The sequence below is a fragment of the Arachis duranensis genome, chromosome 4, assembly GCF_000817695.3.
Source record: "Arachis duranensis cultivar V14167 chromosome 4, aradu.V14167.gnm2.J7QH, whole genome shotgun sequence".
In the NCBI taxonomy this organism is placed as follows: Eukaryota; Viridiplantae; Streptophyta; class Magnoliopsida; order Fabales; family Fabaceae; genus Arachis; species Arachis duranensis.
This window is the reverse complement of record NC_029775.3, coordinates 78,796,552-78,816,045: the sequence shown is the minus strand read 5'-3', so window position 1 is coordinate 78,816,045 and position 19,494 is coordinate 78,796,552. Positions and strand designations below refer to the sequence as shown.

The window sequence follows — 19,494 nt, the reverse complement described above, 5'->3', positions numbered from 1 at the left end:
GTAAAAATTCAATTTTTTTTAAAAGATAAGAAAAAGATTTTGAAAATAAATTTTTTAAATTTCGAAAATTAAAAAAAATGAAAAAGATGTGATTTTTGAAAAAGATTTTGAAAAGATAAGATTTTTAAAATTGAAAATTTGACTTGACTTATAAGAAACAACTAATTTTTAAAAATTTTTGACCAAGTCAACCCAAAATTTTAAAAATTTGGAGGGAAATAAGGAAAAGATATTTTTTTGATTTTTTGAATTTTTTAATGATGAGAGAGAAAAATTAAAAATGTCATTTTTGTGTTTTTCTCTTTTCTTTATGGATCAAAACAAAGAATGCATGCAAGAACACTATGAATGTCAAGATGAACACCAAGAACACTATGAAGATCATGATGAACATCAAGAACATAATTTTGAAAGATTTTTTATGCAAAGAAAACATGCAAGACACCAAACTTAGAAATCTTTAATGCATGGACTCTAACAAACAAACAAAAATTCATATGAAAAACAACAAACAACACAAAACAAGAGCAAAGATGCACATGACAAACAATAAAAGATACAAAACAAGAAAACATCAAGATCAAACAAGAAGACTTACCAAGAACAACTTGAAGATCATGAAGAACACTATGAATGCATGAATTTTTGAAAAATGCAAGAAAAAGATGAACATGCAATTGACACCAAACTTAAAAGTTGACTCAAGACTTGAACAAGAAACACAAAATATTTTTTATTTTTATGATTTTATGATTTTTTTGTATTTTTATTATTTATTTTTTTCGAAAATTATATTTTAAGAAAATGACAATAAAGAAATATTTTTGAAAGATTTTTGAAAACTTTTTTGAAAAGAAAATAAAAAGAAAATTACCTAATCTGAGCAACAAGATGAACCGTCAGTTGTCCATACTCGAACAATCCCCGGCAACGGCGCCAAAAACTTGGTGGACGAAATTATGATTCGTACTCTTTGTACTTGTATGAAATTTAATTCGAGATAATAGCTCTTTACTATGTGTGGTCACAACTCCGTTGAACTAACCAGCAAGTGTACTGGGTCGTCCAAGTAATAAACCTTACGTGAGTAAGGGTCGATCCCACAGAGATTGTTGGTATGAAGCAAGCTATGGTCATCTTGTAAATCTCAGTCAGGCAGATAGTAATTGATTATGGATTTTCGAAAATTAATAAATAATAAACAGAAAATAAAGATAAAGTTACTCATGTAATTCAATGATGGGGATTTCAGATAGGCGTATGGAGATGCTGTGCTCCTCCTGAATCTCTGCTTCCCTACAGCTTTTATCTAATTTTATCACTCCCTTCTATGGCAAGCTGTATGTAGGGCATCACTGTTGTCAATGGATACATCCCATCCTCTCAGTGAAAAAGGTCCAAATGCTCTGTCACAGCACGGCTAATCATCTGTCGGTTCTCAATCAGGTTGGAGTAGAATCCCTTGATTCTTTTGCGTCTGTCACTAATGCCCAGCCTTCAGGAGTTTGAAGCTTGTCACAGTCATTCAATTCCGGAATCCTACTCTGAACAATTGGTTAGAAAATAATAGTAATTGCATTGAAGCTTGAGGTACAGCAGAGCTCCACACCCTTAATCTATAGTGTGTAGAAACTCCACCGTTGAAAATACATAAGTGAAAGGTTCAGGCATGGCCGAATGGCCCCCCCCCCCCCCCCAAAACGTGATCAATAGTCTCCTCCGATGAAGAATAAAATAAAACTGAGACCAAAGATGTCTAATACAATAGTAAATTATCCTATTTATACTAGACTAGCTACCGGGGCCCACTTGGTGTGTGTTTGGGCTGAACTTGATCTATCCACGAGCTGAGGCTTCTTTTGGAGTTGAACGCCAAGTTGTAACGTGTTTTGGGCGTTCAACTCTGGGTCGTGACGTGTTTCGGCGTTTTACTCCAGACAGCAACATGGAACTGGCGTTGAGCGCCGGTTTACGTCATCAATTCTCGAATAAAGTATGGACTATTATATATTGCTGGAAAGTTCTGGATGTCTACTTTCCAACGTCGTTGAGAGCGCACCATTTGGAGTTCTGTAGCTCCAGAAAATCCATTTCGAGTGCAGGGAGGTCAGATTCCAACAACATCAGCAGTCCTTTGTTAGCCTCCTATCAGAGTTTTGCTCAAGTCCCTCAATTTCAGCCAACAATTACCTGAAATCACAGAAAAACACACAAACTCATAGTAAAGTCTAGAAATGTGAATTTAACATTTAAACTAATGAAAACATCCCTAAAAGTAGCTTGAACTTACTAAAAACTACCTAAAAACAATGCCAAAAAGCGTATAAATTATCCGCTCATCAGCAGGGATTGGACCAAGGGAATGAAGGAAAAGCATGTAAAAATGGAGAACTCATGAAGAAATGTAGGAATCGCAAAAGCTGTCAAGCCGACCTCTTTGCACTTAATCAACCATAACTTGAGCTACAGAGGTCCAAATGATATGGTTTCAGTTGGGTTGGAAAACTAACATCCGGGGCTTCGAAATGATATAAGATTTGTCATAGTTTCTATACGTATGGTGACGCGCACGCGCACTGTACGCGCACGCGTCGTTGCTGCCATATGATCCACTTAAAGCAATACGTGGCCAGTGATTTTAGAAGCCTTGTGGGCCCTATCCAACTCATTTCTGATGCTATTTAAGCCAAGGATTGAAGAGGGATGAACAAGTTAGTTACCATTAGTCATAGTTTAGTTTTAGAAGTAGTTTCTAGAGAGAGAAGCTCTCACTTCTCTCTAGGATTAGGATTAGGATTAGGTTTAGTCTTAGATCTAGATTTAAATTCATCTTCTTCTACTTCTATCTTCTCAATTCCTTGTTGTTACATTCATTCTTCTTCCATTCTCTTGTTGTAATTTTTCCTTTTATGCCTTCCAAGTGTTTGATGAAATGCTTGGTTGGATTTTAGAGTAGAGTTTTATGTTCTTGGCTTGGAAAGGTAATTTAGGAACTCTTGAGTTACTAATGTCCCAGTAATTGATGATTGGGATCCATTGACTCTAGTTCTCACTAATTGAATTAGTGGAGAGTTAGGACTTATGGACTAGGATTGATATAGCTTATTTGACTTTCCTTTACTACTAGTTAGAGGATGATTTAATGAGATTAATCCTTGCCAATTCTCATATTGTGGTTAGTAATTAGGATAGAGATCCTTGACCACCAACCCTTGCCAAGACCTTTTTAGGCCTTAGTTTACTTTCCTGCCATTTATCTTTCATGTTTCTTATTAAAACCCCAAAAATAACTCACAACCAATAACAAAACACTTCATTACAATTCCAAGGGAGAACGACCCGAGGTTTGAATACTTCGGTTATTAATTTTAGGGGTTTGTTACTTGTGACAAACAATCTTTTGTATGAAAGGATTATTATTGGTTTAGAAACTATAATTGCAACAAGAATTCATTTTTGAAATTCTAAACCGTCAAAAATCCAATCATCAGGGACAAGCAACAATTTAAGTTTGGTGTTGTGATGAGCGGATAATTTATACGCTTTTTGCCATTGTTTTAAGGTAATTTTTAGTGGGATTTAGCTACTTTTAGGGATGTTTTCATTAGTTTTTATGTAAAATTCACATTTCTAGACTTTACTATGAGTTTGTGTGTTTTTATGTGATTTCAAGTATTTTCTGGCTGAAATTGAGGGACCTGAGCAAAACTCTGATAGTCTGATAAAGGACTAATGATGCTGTTAGATTCTGACCTCCCTACACTCGAAATAGATTTTCTAGAGCTACAGAACTCTAAATGGCGCGCTCTCAACGGCGTTAGAAAGTAGACATCCATAGCTTTCCAGAAATATATAATATTCTATACTTTATTCAAGATTAGACAACGTAAACTGGCGCTCAACGCCAGTTCCATGCTGCATTCTGGAGTCAAACGCCAGAAACACGTCACGAACCAGAGTTGAACGCCAAAAACACGTTACAACTTGGTGTTCAACTCCAAAAGAAGCCTCTGCACATGTAAAGCTCAAGCTCAGCCCAAGCACACACCAAGTGGGCCCCGGAAGTGGATTTCTGCATCAATTACTTACTTCTGTAAACCCTAGTGGCTAGTCTAGTATAAATAGGACATTTTACTATTGTATTAAACATCTTTGGTTTCAGTTTTATTCTATTATTCATCTTAGGAGACTATTGATCACGTTTATAAGGGCTGGCCATTCGGCTATGCCTGGACCATCACTTATTTATTTTCAACGGTGGAGTTTCTACACACCATAGATTAAGGGTGTGGAGCTCTGCTGTACCTCAAGTTTTAATGCAATTACTACTATTTTCCATTCAATTCAGTTTATTCCTATTCTAAGATATTCGTTGCACTTCACCATGATGAATGTGATGATCCGTGACACTCATCATCATTCTCACCTATGAACGCGTGACTGACAACCACCTCCGTTCTACCTTAGACCGAGCGCATATCTCTTGGATTTCTTAATCAGAATCTTCGTGGTATAAGCTAGAATTGATGGCGGCATTCATGAGAGTCTGGAAAGTCTAAACTTTGTCTGTGGTATTCCGAGTAGGATTCAGGGATTGAATGACTGTGACGAGCTTCAAACTCGTGATTGTTGGGCGTGATGATAAACGCAAAAGAATCAATAGATTCTATTCCGACATGATCGAGAACCGACAGATGATTAGCCGTGCCGTGACAGAGCATTTGGACCTTTTTTACTTAGAGGATGGGATGTAGCCATTGACAACGGTGATGCCCTACATACAGCTTGCTATGGAAAGGAATAAAAAGGATTGGATGAAGGCAGTAGGAATGAAGGGATTCAAAAGGAGCACAGCATCTTCATACGCCTATCTAAAATTCCCACCAATGATTAACATAAGTATTTCTATCTTTATTTTTTGTTTATTTATTATTATTATTCGAAAACTCCATAATCATTTATTATCCGCCTAACTGAGATTTATAAGATGACCATAACTTGCTTCATACCAACAATCTTCGTAGGATCGACCCTTACTCACGTAAGGTTTATTACTTGGACGACCCAGTGCACTTGCTGGTTAGTTGTGCGAAGTTGTGAAGTTATGTTTGGACCTTGGTATCGTGCACCAAGTTTTTGGCGCCATTACCAGGGAGAGAACGAACATGAATGCCATTATCAGAAATCACAATTTTGCCTGCCAGCTACCAAGCCAAAGATCCCACCATGAAAAAGTACTTGGACAAAACCAAAGAACAGCTCGAACAACTCAGAGAATATGAGGTCCATCACATACCCCAAGAACAGAATGCCCGAGCTGACGCACTCTCAAAACTAGCCAGCACTAAACCAGGAGGCAACAATAGAAGCCTCATCCAAGAAATGCTACAGAACCCATCAATCTCAGAAGATGAAAAAGTCCTAGCCATAACAGGTCAGGATCAAGGATGGATGACTCCCATAATTAATTACCTCAAAACAGAAACACTTCCCACAGAGGAAAAGGAGGCAAAGAGGTTAAAACGAGAGGCACAATACTACACTATCATAAACAATACTCTATACAAAAGAGGGATTTCAATACCATTGTTAAAATGTGTGCCGACTTCCAACATAAAGGAAGTTCTAGAAGAATTACACAGTGGCATTTGTGGCAATCATCTCGAAGCGCAAGCACTTACCAAAAAAGTACTCTGGGCAAGATTTTATTGGCCAATTCTACAAAAGGAAGCCACAGAGTTCGTAAAGACATGTCCACCATGTCAGAAACATGCCAACTTTTACATCGTTCCGCCAGAGGAACTCATCAGTGTGACCTCACCTTGGCCATTCGCAAAATGGGGACTCGACCTTCTTGGACCCTTCCCTCAGGGATCAGGACAAGTTAAATTCCTCATAGTAGGGGTAGACTATTTTACAAAGTGGATCGAGGCAGAACCCCTAGCTAATGCCACTGCTCAAAAAAGTCAAAAATTCCTATATAGGAACATTGTCACAAGGTTCGGGGTTCAATACTCCATCACCACAGACAATGGTATCTAATTCACAGATGCAGGCTTCAGAAAGTTAGTGGCCAACTTGAACATAAAACAACAATTCACTTCCGTAGAACATCTCCAAGCCAATTGACAAACCGAAGCTGCCAACAAAGTCATATTGGTTGGGCTGAAACGGAGATTACAGGACGCAAAGGGAGCCTGGGCTGAGGAGCTCCCATAAGTCCTATGGGCATATCAAACAACGCCACATTCCACTAAAAAGGAATCACCCTTCCGATTAGCGTACGGAATAGAGGTAATGATCCCAGTAGAGATTGAAGAAGGGTCACCTAGAGTGATCCACTATAGTGAAGAAGCCAACTCCCAACTTCAAAGGGAAGAACTCAACTTACTTCCGGAAGTCCAAGAAAGAGCTCGGATCAGGGAAGAAGCATTAAAACGTTGAATGGCTTCTAGATACAATCAAAAGGTAGTACAGCGAGTTTTTGCTGAGAACGACCTCATCCTAATCCAAAATGATATGGAGCAACTCGACTTGGAGAAGGAAAGCTGGTAGCAAACTGGAAAGGACCCTACCAAGTCATAGAAGTACTTGGAAAGGGCTACTACAGACTATCTGAACTCGATGGGCGAGAGCTTCCTAGGTCATGGCACGCCTGCAACCTAAGAAGGTACTATAGTTAGGGATGATAAAGGATCTTAGGATAAGGCGCACTCTTTTTCCTGAAAAGGTTTTTTTTAATGAGGTGCCAAGCCAAGACCTACAAATTACCCGACTTAGAGGGATAAAACTCCCGCATGTATATATTTGCATTTTCTTTTGGTTAAAATCTGTTTAGATCTTCTACAAATTCTCAAGTCGCATTAATCTAAAACGTTCATCGTCTGATTATAAAGCTACAGATCGGCAGAAAGTGAAAATCAAATTCAGTACACGATCACGATAAAGACCAACAGAGATGAAAACCAAATTCATTAAAAGGTCGACCAAATGAGGATTAAACCCAATTTCTACAAAACGGCAAAGATGAAAACAGAAAAATGCAGAAGTTATCGAAAGTGATCCATAGAAAGGACCTGACGAGGTCTTAATAAAATGGATTGCTAAAAAATAACTTAAAGACTGGCCGACGTAAAGAAGTCAGACCAGTCACAATAACCAAAGTTATAAGTAAATCCCTGGAAAGAGGTCTGGCCAGTCCTATAAAAGAGGATTACCATAACTTAGAAGGGCCCGACATGATGAAGTCGGCCCAAAACATAAAAGTTATAAAAGTAATCCCTGAAAGAGACCTGCACAAGGTCCAAGAAAGAGGATTACAAAAATAACTTAGAAGGGCCCGACATGATGGAGTGGGCCCAAAACACAAGGTTACAAAAGTAATCCTTGAAAGAGACCTGCACAAGGTCCAAAAAAGAGGGTTACTAACAACAACTTGGACAAAACCAACATGACGAAATCGGCCTCTCAAATACCTTAGCGTTATACAAAGTAATTCCTAATAAAGACCCTAACAAGGTCCGAACAAAACAAATTACTGAAAATAACATCAGGCAAAGACTCAAAGGAATCAAGCCAATCCATAGAGGTTAGAAAACGAAAGTTCCAACACCCCCAAAACCTAGAAAGGTACCAAGACGAGTGCAGATAGATATGTTACGAAAAACACGTTATAATAATAACAAACTCAAAAGGCTACCAAAACTAGCCCTAAGAGCGTGGAAATTACTTTGTTTTTCAAAATAAAGTTGTTGAACAAGCAACTAGGAATGTAGCAAAAGTCAGAACCACCATTTACAAAATATAAAGAGTTCAAAAAGCCCACAAGCCGTGCCATCCACACAAACATCCAGAAAATTCATTAAACGCCCAAAGGCTTCTCGGTAGCATCAACATGGGGTGAAGGAGGGCGAGTCTGAAGAGGCACAGCATCCACTGTCCCATCATCCCGGTTTAAGATTTGACAATCAGGTTCCAACTCGGAATGACCAACTTCTGCTGAAGGAACTGAAGAAGTCGGCACCATAGAGGCTTTGGTAGCAGGCACACAGGGAGGTTCAACATCATCATCTTCAGGGTCGTCAGGGACAATCTTGCCGTCCTTCACAACATTGTCCAAGTTGAAGAGAGTAAGGTCGACCTCAGGGGTAAGAACCCGAACCTGGCCCTTTAGGTTCTCATAAGCAGCATTTACGCTGCCCACAAGGTGACCCTGAAGTTCGGCATAATCAACTCGGGCCGACTCTAACTCCTCCCTGAGACGCATCACTTCCCTGTAGGTCGTGACATTGCTATCCTTGTGCCTCAATGTCGTGTCTTCAGCCAACCTCACAGAAGCTGCCAAGGCAACAGAACTAGCCTTTTCGCCCTCTAACTCTTTCTCCAGCTTGGTTACTTTCACTTGGAGCTCCTCCTTCAAACCCTTCATTCTATCAAACTCCCGCTTAGCCTCCTCCATAAAGGCCTTGGTAGCATGAAGGGGAAGATCTTGGGCAGTTCGGTACATGGCAGCTTCCATATGTGCCATCTTAATGCTGCTCTGAGAAATGAAGTCCAAATGGCGAAGGAGAGAGACATCGTCAGTAGGGATGGTACCATAAGGACCAATCTGCTGATCAACAAACTCAACCGCGTCAAAGTCGAGGGCGTCAAGATTAAAGTTGTCTTTTATTTTTTGTTTGGAGGAGCGCCAGGAGTAGCAACAGAAGCTTGTGGAGAATCAACCAAACGAACCCGAGGAGTAGGGATTACCCTCCTCGCCCCCGGTGAGCTTGGTACGGCCGGCTTTGACTGAACCTGGGACGACCCCTCCTCGGCCGCCTTGGCCGAGACGTTTTGAGTTGTAGTAACCTTCCTTCCCCTTTTAAAGGCCTTCATGGATTCGTTATTTTTAATCATCTCTGCAAACAAACATCATAGTGGGAAACCAAGTTACGAATCAGAAAAGATCTTATAAGAGATAAACTCGACAAAATAAGCAAAACCAAAAGAAGAATTGACCACTACCCAGCTCAGCTCAGAGAAGAGAGGGGTTTGCTAAGAATTTCTTTGTGTCGAGATGGGGAGGTTCCCCCAGTTTTCTTCCAACACAGTCACAAAAGCTTGCTCAGCCTCATCTAACATCTCCCACGTATATTTAGATACCATTACATTCTTTTGCCATTCCAAGAGAAAGTCGGGATCATTATTTTCATCTAGAAAAAATGGCCGAGCTCCTTCAACAACTCGGACCCTAAAAAGTAATTTTTGAATTCGCGAAAAGATTCATCAAACATGGAGAAAACCTTTTTCCCCTGTGAAGCTCGGAAAGAAACCCAAGCGACTTTCTTCTTAACCACCCCAGGCTTTGTCAAAACAAAGAGATAAAAGAAGAGGGATTGTGAAGCAGGGATATCGAGCTCATGACACAGCAACTGAAAGATTTTTATAAAACCTCAGGAATTGGGATGAAGTTGGGATGAAGCTACATTACAGGACCATAATAGGTTGGTCTCAAAAGGGGTAAAAGGAAGAGTAATATTCATTTGACTAAAAAAGAAGTCGTATGCATAGAAAAATGGCCGCTCTCCAGTAATTCGAGTAGAAAAATAGACCCTTTCCTCAGAATTTGGAGATACGAGCTCATAGTTCTTCTCAACACTACCATTACCACAAATCCTATGAAATTGCCTAAGTTGCTGACAAAACTCAGAATCAACCACAGAAGAACCATAGAATCCACCCAAGCAACCATGCCCTTAGGGACTTGGAAAGATGTCTCAACAATATTTTTGCGAGAAGACATGAGGTCAACTAGTCCTACAATAAGAAAAGAAGATTGGATTACTAAAAAAAATCTTGGATCAAAGCAAAATAACTCGGCTAACATAATCCAACGCAGTACAAGCAACAAAAGGAAACTCCAGGACTTACACCAAAGATCCAAGGGCATCCTTTGGAGGCAGTCACAGAACAAAGACTCAGGAAAATCTACAAGCTCAGACCTCGATAACGACCCCTTTCAACTAAAACAACACTCTGAATAGAAGGCCACGAGCCACAGGTAAAACCATCAAAATAACTACCCTCCAGACCCACAGTCCCAGTTTAGTCAACAAAACGAAGCAACCAAATAACAAAATAGCACAAGAAGAAGTCATCAAAGACACAACCTTTTTCAGAGAAATAAAAAATATAAGTTATCTTTTGCAAAATTTATCAACAAAGAAAACTATCAACATGGCGAAAGACATCAAAGGAGCAACCTTTTGAGAAAGCAAGTGGATTCATGCAGATTGCAAAAGAAGAAAAATAAACAGCACAAACCCTAAGATACAGAAGGTTCATTTCAAAAGCAAGAAACACCCCCACAATAATAAACAAGCAAATGCACGGCAACACAAAAAGGTTCAAACTTTCTAAAGTCAAAAAAGGCACAATGCAAGCGACAAAGAAAGTAAGAAAGAACCAACCTGGAAAAAGGGAGAAAACTCTGGAGAAAACTGAAAGCAGATGCGGCAAGGATTAGAGCCACCTCTCGAACAGAAAGCCTCACAAAAGTTGAAAATGGAAGATGGATTCCAGAGTCGCCCTTTCACAGCAAGGAAAGCACTCATGATCGCCAAAAATACGGCACAGAGAAGAAATGTGAAAAACTATAAACTTCATAAAACAGAAAGAGAGAAAGAAAAGGAAAGTTATGGAGAAGAGAAATCATTTTTTAAGCATGAAATTCAAAATAGAGAGGCTAAGAGAAACGGGGCAATTAAAAACCAATTAATGAGGGTACTAAACCCTCGCATATTCCCAAGGCTAAGAGCGCTAATGCAAAAGCGCGCGCTTTTAAGAAGAAGCAAAAGAAAACGTTCCATATTCAAAGAGGAGAACGCTACAAAGATGAAGTCGACAAGATGCTCGAGTTCGGCTTCACAAGAGAAGGATCAAAGTTCTAAAACTAAGACTCGACCTCAAAAAGAAAGACCGAGCTCGAGCAGAGGAACTCTTCATATCCTGGGTCGAGCTATCCGACCCGGGATGTTTAGCGACAAGGTGACCGACCTCTTCAGGTCAGACTATCCGACCTCTTCTCAAAGAGATCAGCCAATTACCAAGAAAGCCCAAATAAAGGGCCCGAATAGAGGAACACGACCCAAACCCAAAGGCAGCCCAAGCCTATAGAGATAAGGGCGGTTCCCTTGAAGATAAGCTTACCTCACCCAAAGATAAGATAAGATAACTAACTTATCTTATCTACAAAGGTCATTCCACACCTCTATAAATACACTGGAGCACCCAGGTATAACTCATACTCTGATTCTACTAAAAACCTGCTTAATACCCTTTCTAACTTAATCATCAGAGTCCCTTGCAAGTACCACCACCCTCCGGTGACAAAGGATCAGCAGCATAGCTAGTCAAACAAGTCGGACACAACAGCTCCGGCCACCACCCACCAGACGGACACGTCAACTTCGACCATTACAGAAGATCTCGTCCGATATCGACCTACAGTTTCAAGTAACCCTCGAAACACCAGGCACAGCTACCGCTTGGCTAATCATCTATCGGTTCCCACTTGTGTCGAAATAGGATCCCTTGATCCTTTTGCACACTATCACTGCGCCCAACAGTCATGAGTTTGAAGCTCGTTACAGTCATCCCTTCCCAGATCCTACTCGGAATACCACAGACAAGGTTCAGACTTTACGGATCTCAGGAATGCTGTCTATTGGTTCTAGCCTATACCACGAAGGTTCTAATCACGAATTTGGATGCTCTGTTGTCAGGAGAGGCGATGCGAATTCGTGGATCAGAGACCCAAGAGAATATACTCTGGCTGTCGTCCAATGACTACGTTGAACATCATGTAGATTGCTTTGTGGTTGTCAGGCACGCGGATCTTGGTTAAGCAAGTAACGAAGATAGTGGGTGATTGTCACGAGTCACCCCCTTCATTCTGACTTAACTGAATTAAGTACAAGAGTATATCTTGGAGAAGAAGTAGGCGTGAATTGAAAGAAAAACAATAGTACTTGCATTAATTCATGAGGAACAGCAGAGCTCCTCACCTTAATCTATGAGGTGTAGAAACTCCACCGTTGAAAATACATAAGAGAAAAAGGTCTAGGCATGGCCGAATGGCCAGCCTTCCTAATAGCATAAGATATTTGAAAAGGGTTCAAAAAGACCTCCAATACAATAGTAAAAGGTGCTATTTATACTAAACTAGTTACTAGGGTTTACAGAAAATGAGTAACTAAGTGCAGATAGTACAGAAATCCACTTCCGGGGCCTACTTGGTGTATGCTTGGGCTGAGCTTTGAAGCTTTCACATGCATAGGCCATCCTTAGATTTAAACGCCAACTTGGGTGCCAGTTTGGGCGTTTAACTCCAGCTTTGGTGCCAGTTCCGGCGTTTTATGCCAGAAAAAGGTCTCTTGTGGGCGTTTGGATGCCAGTTTGGGCCATCAAATCTCGGGCAAAGTATGAACTATTATACATTGTTGGAAAGCCCAAGAATTCTACTTTCCAACACAATTAAGAGCGCGCCAATTGAGCTTCTGTAGCTCCAAAATGTCCACTTCGAGTGCAGGAGGGTCAGAATCCAACAGCATCTGTAGTCCTTTCTCAGCCTCTGAATCAGATGTTTGCTCAGGTCCCTCAATTTTAGCCAGAAAATACCTGCTAAAATCACAGAAAAACACACAAACTCATAGTAAAGTCCAGAAATGTGATTTTTGCATAAAAACTAATAAAAATATACTAAAACATACTAAAAACTACCTAAAAACAATGCCAAAAAGCGTATAAATTATCCGCTCATCAATACACAAATTGCCTCATCATAAATAATGAATTCAAATTACATGGTGGCCAAAACATGCAATTCAAAAAATTTAGAAACCTTGAAGGCAATGTCACATGTACTTGGTATTCAAAAAGGTTAAGCATGAAAAATTTAAAACTAAGTAACAAATTGTAACCTCAATAAAGAGATCCAACAATAAAAATTAACAACAATGATGTTAAAATAACACCTTATCAGTAATCAGTAGCAATAGATAGCAAACAACATTGATAATCTAACACTTATAATTAAAAATAGAAAATTAAACATAAATCAAACTAACTAAATAACTAACTATCCAATTAACTAAAAGAGATGGTGATAGATGGTGATTGGTAGTGTTGGATGATGGTTGAAGAAGGCAAAGAAAAGAAGAGAAGAGAGAAGAAGGAAAGAAATAGAAAGAAGAGAAGAAAAGGAGGTGGGTGAAACAGGGCAGGGGTCACGCATACGCTTCACGTCACGCATACGCATGAATGGCAGAAGTGGCATGCGATGCGCACGCATCGTCGACGCGCACGCGTGATATTGCGAAGATACAGATGATGCTTACGCGTGGGTCAAAATTGTGCTAAAGGCACAATTTCAGGACACTACACGCGCAACTCTCTGGTTTTTGTACTGGGCATGAAAAATTTTGTGGTCACGCGTACACGTGGACGAGGCGTATGCGTGAGGAGTTGAAAACTTGGTGGTCCCGCGTACTCATGGGTGACGCGTACGCATGGGTGGGTGCTCTGTTTTACAAAGTTTTTCAATTTCTTGCACCAAACCAAGCATTCCAAACCTCCAAACAGCTACCAAAACACCATAAAACCTTCTTTAACATACTAGACTACTAAATAAACTCAACAAACCAAATTAAACATGAAATAAAACTAATTTACCAATATGTTCAAAAAGAAAAAATGAAAAGATGTTACCATGTTGAGGTGTCTCCCACCTAGCACTTTTGTTTATTGTCCTTAAGTTGGACTTATGGGGAGCTCCTTGTCATGGTTGCTTGTGCTTGAACTCATCCTTGAACTTCCACCAATGCTTGAATCTCCAATAAGCTCTATCATTCCATGTCATTCCATGAGCTCCCGAAATTGATCCTCTTTTTGTAATCCGGGATCCCACACTTTCTTTTCACACCCGTCTTCAAGTTGATCATCATGATTCCATCCGGGTGGTTTAGCCTTGGAATTCTCATTAAAGCACTCAAACATCCTCCTAGACCCAAGCAATCTAGCTCTACACCAAACCTTGCAATCAAACTTTGAACATGCAACCATCATGAGCCTAGAGTGATGTTTCCAACCACTAACCATCTCCCTTTTGCTTGCCACAAGCAAACTCGAATTTTAACTCCTAAAACCATTAACATCACAAATACTTTATTACACGGAACAGAACACTAACGTAGGGCTTTCGAAACGGAAATACTTACTAAACTAGCAAAACGAAATAGCGGCGGGCTCTGAACTAGTTTGGCAGCGGCCCTGGCAACCACCTCAAGCGGCAGCGGCGATCGGACTCCAGCGATGGTGACTGAAACCCACATACAGAGACGATAAAGTTTTCAGAATCTTAAATGAATGAAAACCAAACTCAAAAACCCTTACTGACAGAGTTTTTCGACGACGGCAGCGAGGTTTTGACAAAAGCGGCAGTGGTTGGTGCAGGTCTCCCCTCTCTCTTCTCTGCTCCCATGCTTTCTCTCTCTTTTACTCTATGCGACCCGACGTCCTCCTCCTCGGTGGAACGGCAGCGGCAGGGACGACTGGGAGATGCGAAAGCGTCTTCTCCTCACTAGCGGCAAACCCTCGGCAGCGACAATGGCGAGGCGGTTGAGCTCGTTATCGACGGTGGTGCAGAGGCAGTTTCTTCCTCTCCCGTGCACGCCACTTCCTCCTGTTTGTCTCTCTTTTCGTGAACTCAAGGATGACGGCGACGTGGTGAGAACGAACAGCGACGGCAAATAGAGGTGGTGGCTCCTTGGACGATAGCGGTGGCACATGCAGCAAGACGCAGTGGTGGTGGCGAGCTCCTCATCCCCTGGCGCTCCCTCATCCTCAGATGTCCCTCTTCTCTTGCAACTTTGGCGGCAATAGTAGCGCGACCCTCTCTCTCTTGTCTTTTCCTCAAACACTCTCCCTCCTCGGTGCAACATGACGGCGTGGCGGCAGGGATGCCTGCCGGCATTGTCTTTCCTCTTCCCCCTTCCTTCCCTTTCTTGTGGCCTTCCCCTCTCATCTCTCCTCTTTCTTTTCTTTCCTTTCTTTCTTACTGTAGCTGTGCTACTGCTACTGAGTCTGTTGCTGATGGCGGCTTGGGGTGGTGGCTAAAGGGTTTGGGTGAGGGTTTGTGATGAGCGGATAATTCATACGATTTTTGGCATTGTTTTTACATAGTTTTTAGTATGTTTTATTCACTATTTTATTATATTTTTATTAGTTTTTATTAAAAATTCACATTTCTGGACTTTACTATGAGTTTGTGTGTTTTTCTATAATTTCAGATATTTTTTGGCTGAAATTGAGGGACCTGAACAAAAATCTTATTCAGAGGCTGAGAAAGGACTGCAGATGCTGTTGGATTCTGACCTTCCTGCACTCGAAATGAATTTTCTGGAGCTACAGAAGCTCAATTGGTGCGCTCTCAATTGTGTTAGAAAGTAGACATCCTGGGCTTTCCAGAAATATATAATAGTTCATACTTTTCCCGAGATTTGATGGCCCAAACGGGCGTCCAAACACCACTCAGAGACCCTTTTCTGGAGTTAAACGCCTAAACTGGCACCAAAGCTGGCGTTTAACTCCAAGAATGGCCTATGCACGTGAAAGCTTCAATGCTCAACCCAAGCACACATCAAGTGGGCCCTAGAAGTGGATTTCTACACTATCTGCACTTAGTTACTCATTTTCTATAAACCTAGTTTACTAGCTTAGTATAAAACTACTTTTAGAGATTTATTTAGTATCTTTTGTCTTTGGACCAGAGTTCCACGTTTTGGAGGCTGGCCATTCAGCCATGCCTGAACCTTGTTCTTATATATTTTCAACGGTGGAGTTTCTATACCTCACAGACTAAGGTGAGGAGCTCTGCTGTTCCTCATGAATTAATGCAAAGTATTATTGTTTTTCCTTCAATTCACGCCTACTTCTTCTCCATGATATACTCTCGTACGTAATTCAGTTAAGTCAAGACTGAAGGGGTGACCCGTGACCATCACCTACTATCTTCAGTAATCGCTTAGCCAAGATCCGCGTGCCTGACAACCACAGCAGTCTACATGATGTTCAACGTAGTCATTGGACACCAGTTGGAGTATATTCTCTTGGGTTTCTAATCAACGATTCACATCGTCTCTCATGACAACAGAGCATCTGAATCTAAGATTAGAACCTTCGTGGTATAGGCTAGAACAGTAGACAGCATTCCTGAGATCCGAAAAGTCTAAACTTTGTCTGTGGTATTCCAAGTAGGATTTGGGAAGGGATGACTGTAAAGAGCTTCAAACATGCAAATGTTGGGTACCGTGACAGTGTGCAAAAGGATATAGAGATCCTATTCTGATTCTAGCAAGAACCGATAGATGATTAGCCATGCGGTAGCTGTGCCTGGTATTTTTCATCCGAGACGATAAATCCGACAGTTGATTAGCAGTACAGAAACCGTAGAGGACCATTTTCACTGAGAGGATCATACAGCTTGCCATGGAAGGGAGTACGCATGATTGGATGAAGACAATAGGAAAGCAGAGGTTCAGAGGCAACAAAGCATCTCCAAACGCTTATTTGAAATTCCCACCAATGAGTTACAAAAGTATCTCTATCTTATTTTATGTTATTTATCTTTTATTTACTAAAACTTCATAACCATTTGAATCTGCCCGACTGAGATCAACAAGATGACTATAGCTTGCTTCAAGCTGAAAATCTCCGTGAGATAGACCCTTACTCACGTAAGGTATTACTTGGACGACCCAGTGCACTTGCTGGTTAGTTGTATCGGAGTTGTGAATAACGATTTAGTGCGACCAAGTTTTTGGCGCTGTTGCCGGGGATTGTTCGAGTTTGGATAACTGACGGTTCAACTTGTTACTTAGATTGGGTAATTTTATTTTATGTTTAAGCTTTATTTTTCATTTTAATTCTCAAAAAAAAAAATTAATAAAATCATAGAAACCAAAAATATTTTGTGTTTCTTGTTTGAGTCTAAAGTCAAATTTTAAGTTTGGTGTCAATTGCATTCTTTTAATTTTCTTAAAATTTTCGAAAACTCATGCATAGTGTTCTTCATGATCTTCAAGTTGTTCTTGGTAAGTCTCCTTGTTTGATCTTTTAATTTTCTTGTTTTGTGCCTTTTCTTGTTTTTCATATGCATTTTTGAATTCTTAGTGTTTAAACATTGGAAATTTCTAAGTTTTGTGTCTTACATGTTTTTCTTTCATTAAAAAATTTCAAAAATATGTTCTTGATGTTCATCATGATCTTCAAAGTGTTCTTGGTGTTCATCTTTGCATTCAAAGTGTTCTTGCATGCATTATTTGTTTTGATCTTCAATTTTCATGTTTTGAGTCTTTTTGTTGTTTTTCTCTTTCCTCATTAAAATTCAAAAATAAAAAATATCTTTTCCTTATTTCACTCATAATTTTCAAAATTTTTGCATTTAATTAGTCAAAGATTTTCAAAATCATATCTTTTCTTATTAGTTAAGTCAAAATTTCAATTTCAAAAATTTATCTTTTCAAATCTTTTTCATTTTTCTTTTAATATTTTCAAATTGTTAGGATAAAAATTTTCAAAATCGTTTTCTTAATTTTATCTTATATTTTCGAAATTATACTAACTTTTAATGTTTTAATTAAAAAATTTTAAGTTTGTGACTTTCCTATCAAGAAAAATTCAATCTTTAAATTCTAGAATAATATCTTTTTAGTTTCTTGTTAGCCAAGTCATCAACTTTAATTTCAAAAATCAAATTTTTTTTTCATATCTTTTTAATCATATCTTTTTCAAAATAAGTTTCAATCATATCTTTTTAGATTGATAATTTCAAAACCCTTTTTCTAACTTCCTATCTTTTCAAAATTAATTTCAAAATCTTTTTCAACTAACCACTTAATTTGTTTGTTTTAATTTTAAAGTTTACTATTTCTTATCTTTTTCAAAACCACCTAACTACTTTTCTCTCTCATTAATTTCAAAAATTAGCTAACATTTTTCAAAAATATTTTTTTATTAATTAATTTATTTAATTTCCAATTTTATTTTATTTCCTATCTTAAATTTTGAATTCTAAATTAAAATAAAAACAAAAATATTTTTCTTCTCTTTTAACTAATTTTCGAATTCCCTCTCCCCCTCTTCTCCTTCTATTTATTTTATTTATTTACTAACACTCCTTCTCCACTCATCAAAAATTCGAACCCTCTCCTCCTCTCTGTGTTCGAATTTTTCTCTTTCTTTCCTCATTCTTATTCTTCTTCTCTTCTACTCACATAAAGGAATCTATATATCTTGATAAAGAGGATCCCTATTATTTCCTGTTCTCTTCTTTTTCTTATGAGCAGAAACAGGGATAAAAACATTCTTGTTGAAGCTGATCCTAAACCTAAAAGGACTCTGAAGAAGAAGCTAAGAGAAGCTAGAGCACAACACTCCGAAGAAGACCATACAGAAATTTTCGAAAAAGAATGAGACATGGCAGCCGAACCCAACAATGCAAGGAAGATGATTGGTGACTATGCTGCACTAACTTCCAACTTCTATGGAAGAAGCATCTTAATTCTTGCCATTGGAGCAAACAACTTTGAGCTTAAGCCTCAATTAGTTTCTCTAATGCAGCAGAACTGCAAGTTTCATGTACTTTCATAAGAAGATCCTCATTAGTTTTTAGCTGAATTCCTATAGATCTGTGATATTGTAAATACCAATGGGGTTGATCCCGAGGTCTACAGGCTTAAGCTTTTCCCTTTTGCTGTAAGAGACAGAGCTAGAACATGGTTGCATTCACAACCTAGAGAAAGCCTGAACTCTTGGGACAAGCTGATCAATGCATTTCTGACCAAATTCTTTCCTCCTCAAAAGCTGAGCAAGCTTGGAGTGGACGTTCAAACCTTCCAACAGAAAGAAGGTGAGTCCCTTTATGAAGCTTGGGAGAGATACAAGAAATTAACCAAAAAGTGTCCTGCTGACATGCTTCCAGAATGGAGCATCATATGTATCTTCTATGATGGTCTGTCTGTGTTATCTAAGATGTCATTGAACCATTCTGTTGGTGGATCTCTTCATCTGAAGATGCCTGCAGAAGCCCAGAAACTCGTTGAGATGGTTGCAAATAACCAATTCATGTACACTTCTGAACGAAATCCTGTGAATAATGGGGTGACTCAGAAGAAAGGAGTTCTTGAGATTGACACTCTGAACGCCATATTGGCTCAGAACAAAATATTGACTCAGCAAGTCAATATGATTTCTCAGAATCTGACTGGATTACAAACTGCATCCAGTAGTGCTAAAGAAGCCTCCTCTGCAGGAGAAGCTAATGACCCTGAGAATTTTGCAATGGAAGAGGTGAATTACATGGGAGAACCCTATGGAAACACCTATAATCCTTCATGGAGGAATCACCCAAATTTTTCATGGAAGGATCAACAGAAGCCTCAACAAGGCTTCAAC

The 19,494-nt window shown here is 39.4% G+C and overlaps 1 non-coding gene across 1 annotated transcript; it reads right to left on the bottom strand.

The window, feature by feature from the left end:
• Positions 1-18,909: 18,909 nt before the first annotated feature.
• Positions 18,910-19,017, bottom strand: LOC127746947 (small nucleolar RNA R71). The gene has a single exon (XR_008008752.1). It is a non-coding gene; the product is annotated as a small nucleolar RNA R71 (small nucleolar RNA).
• Between the last annotated feature and the right edge of the window lie 477 nt (positions 19,018-19,494).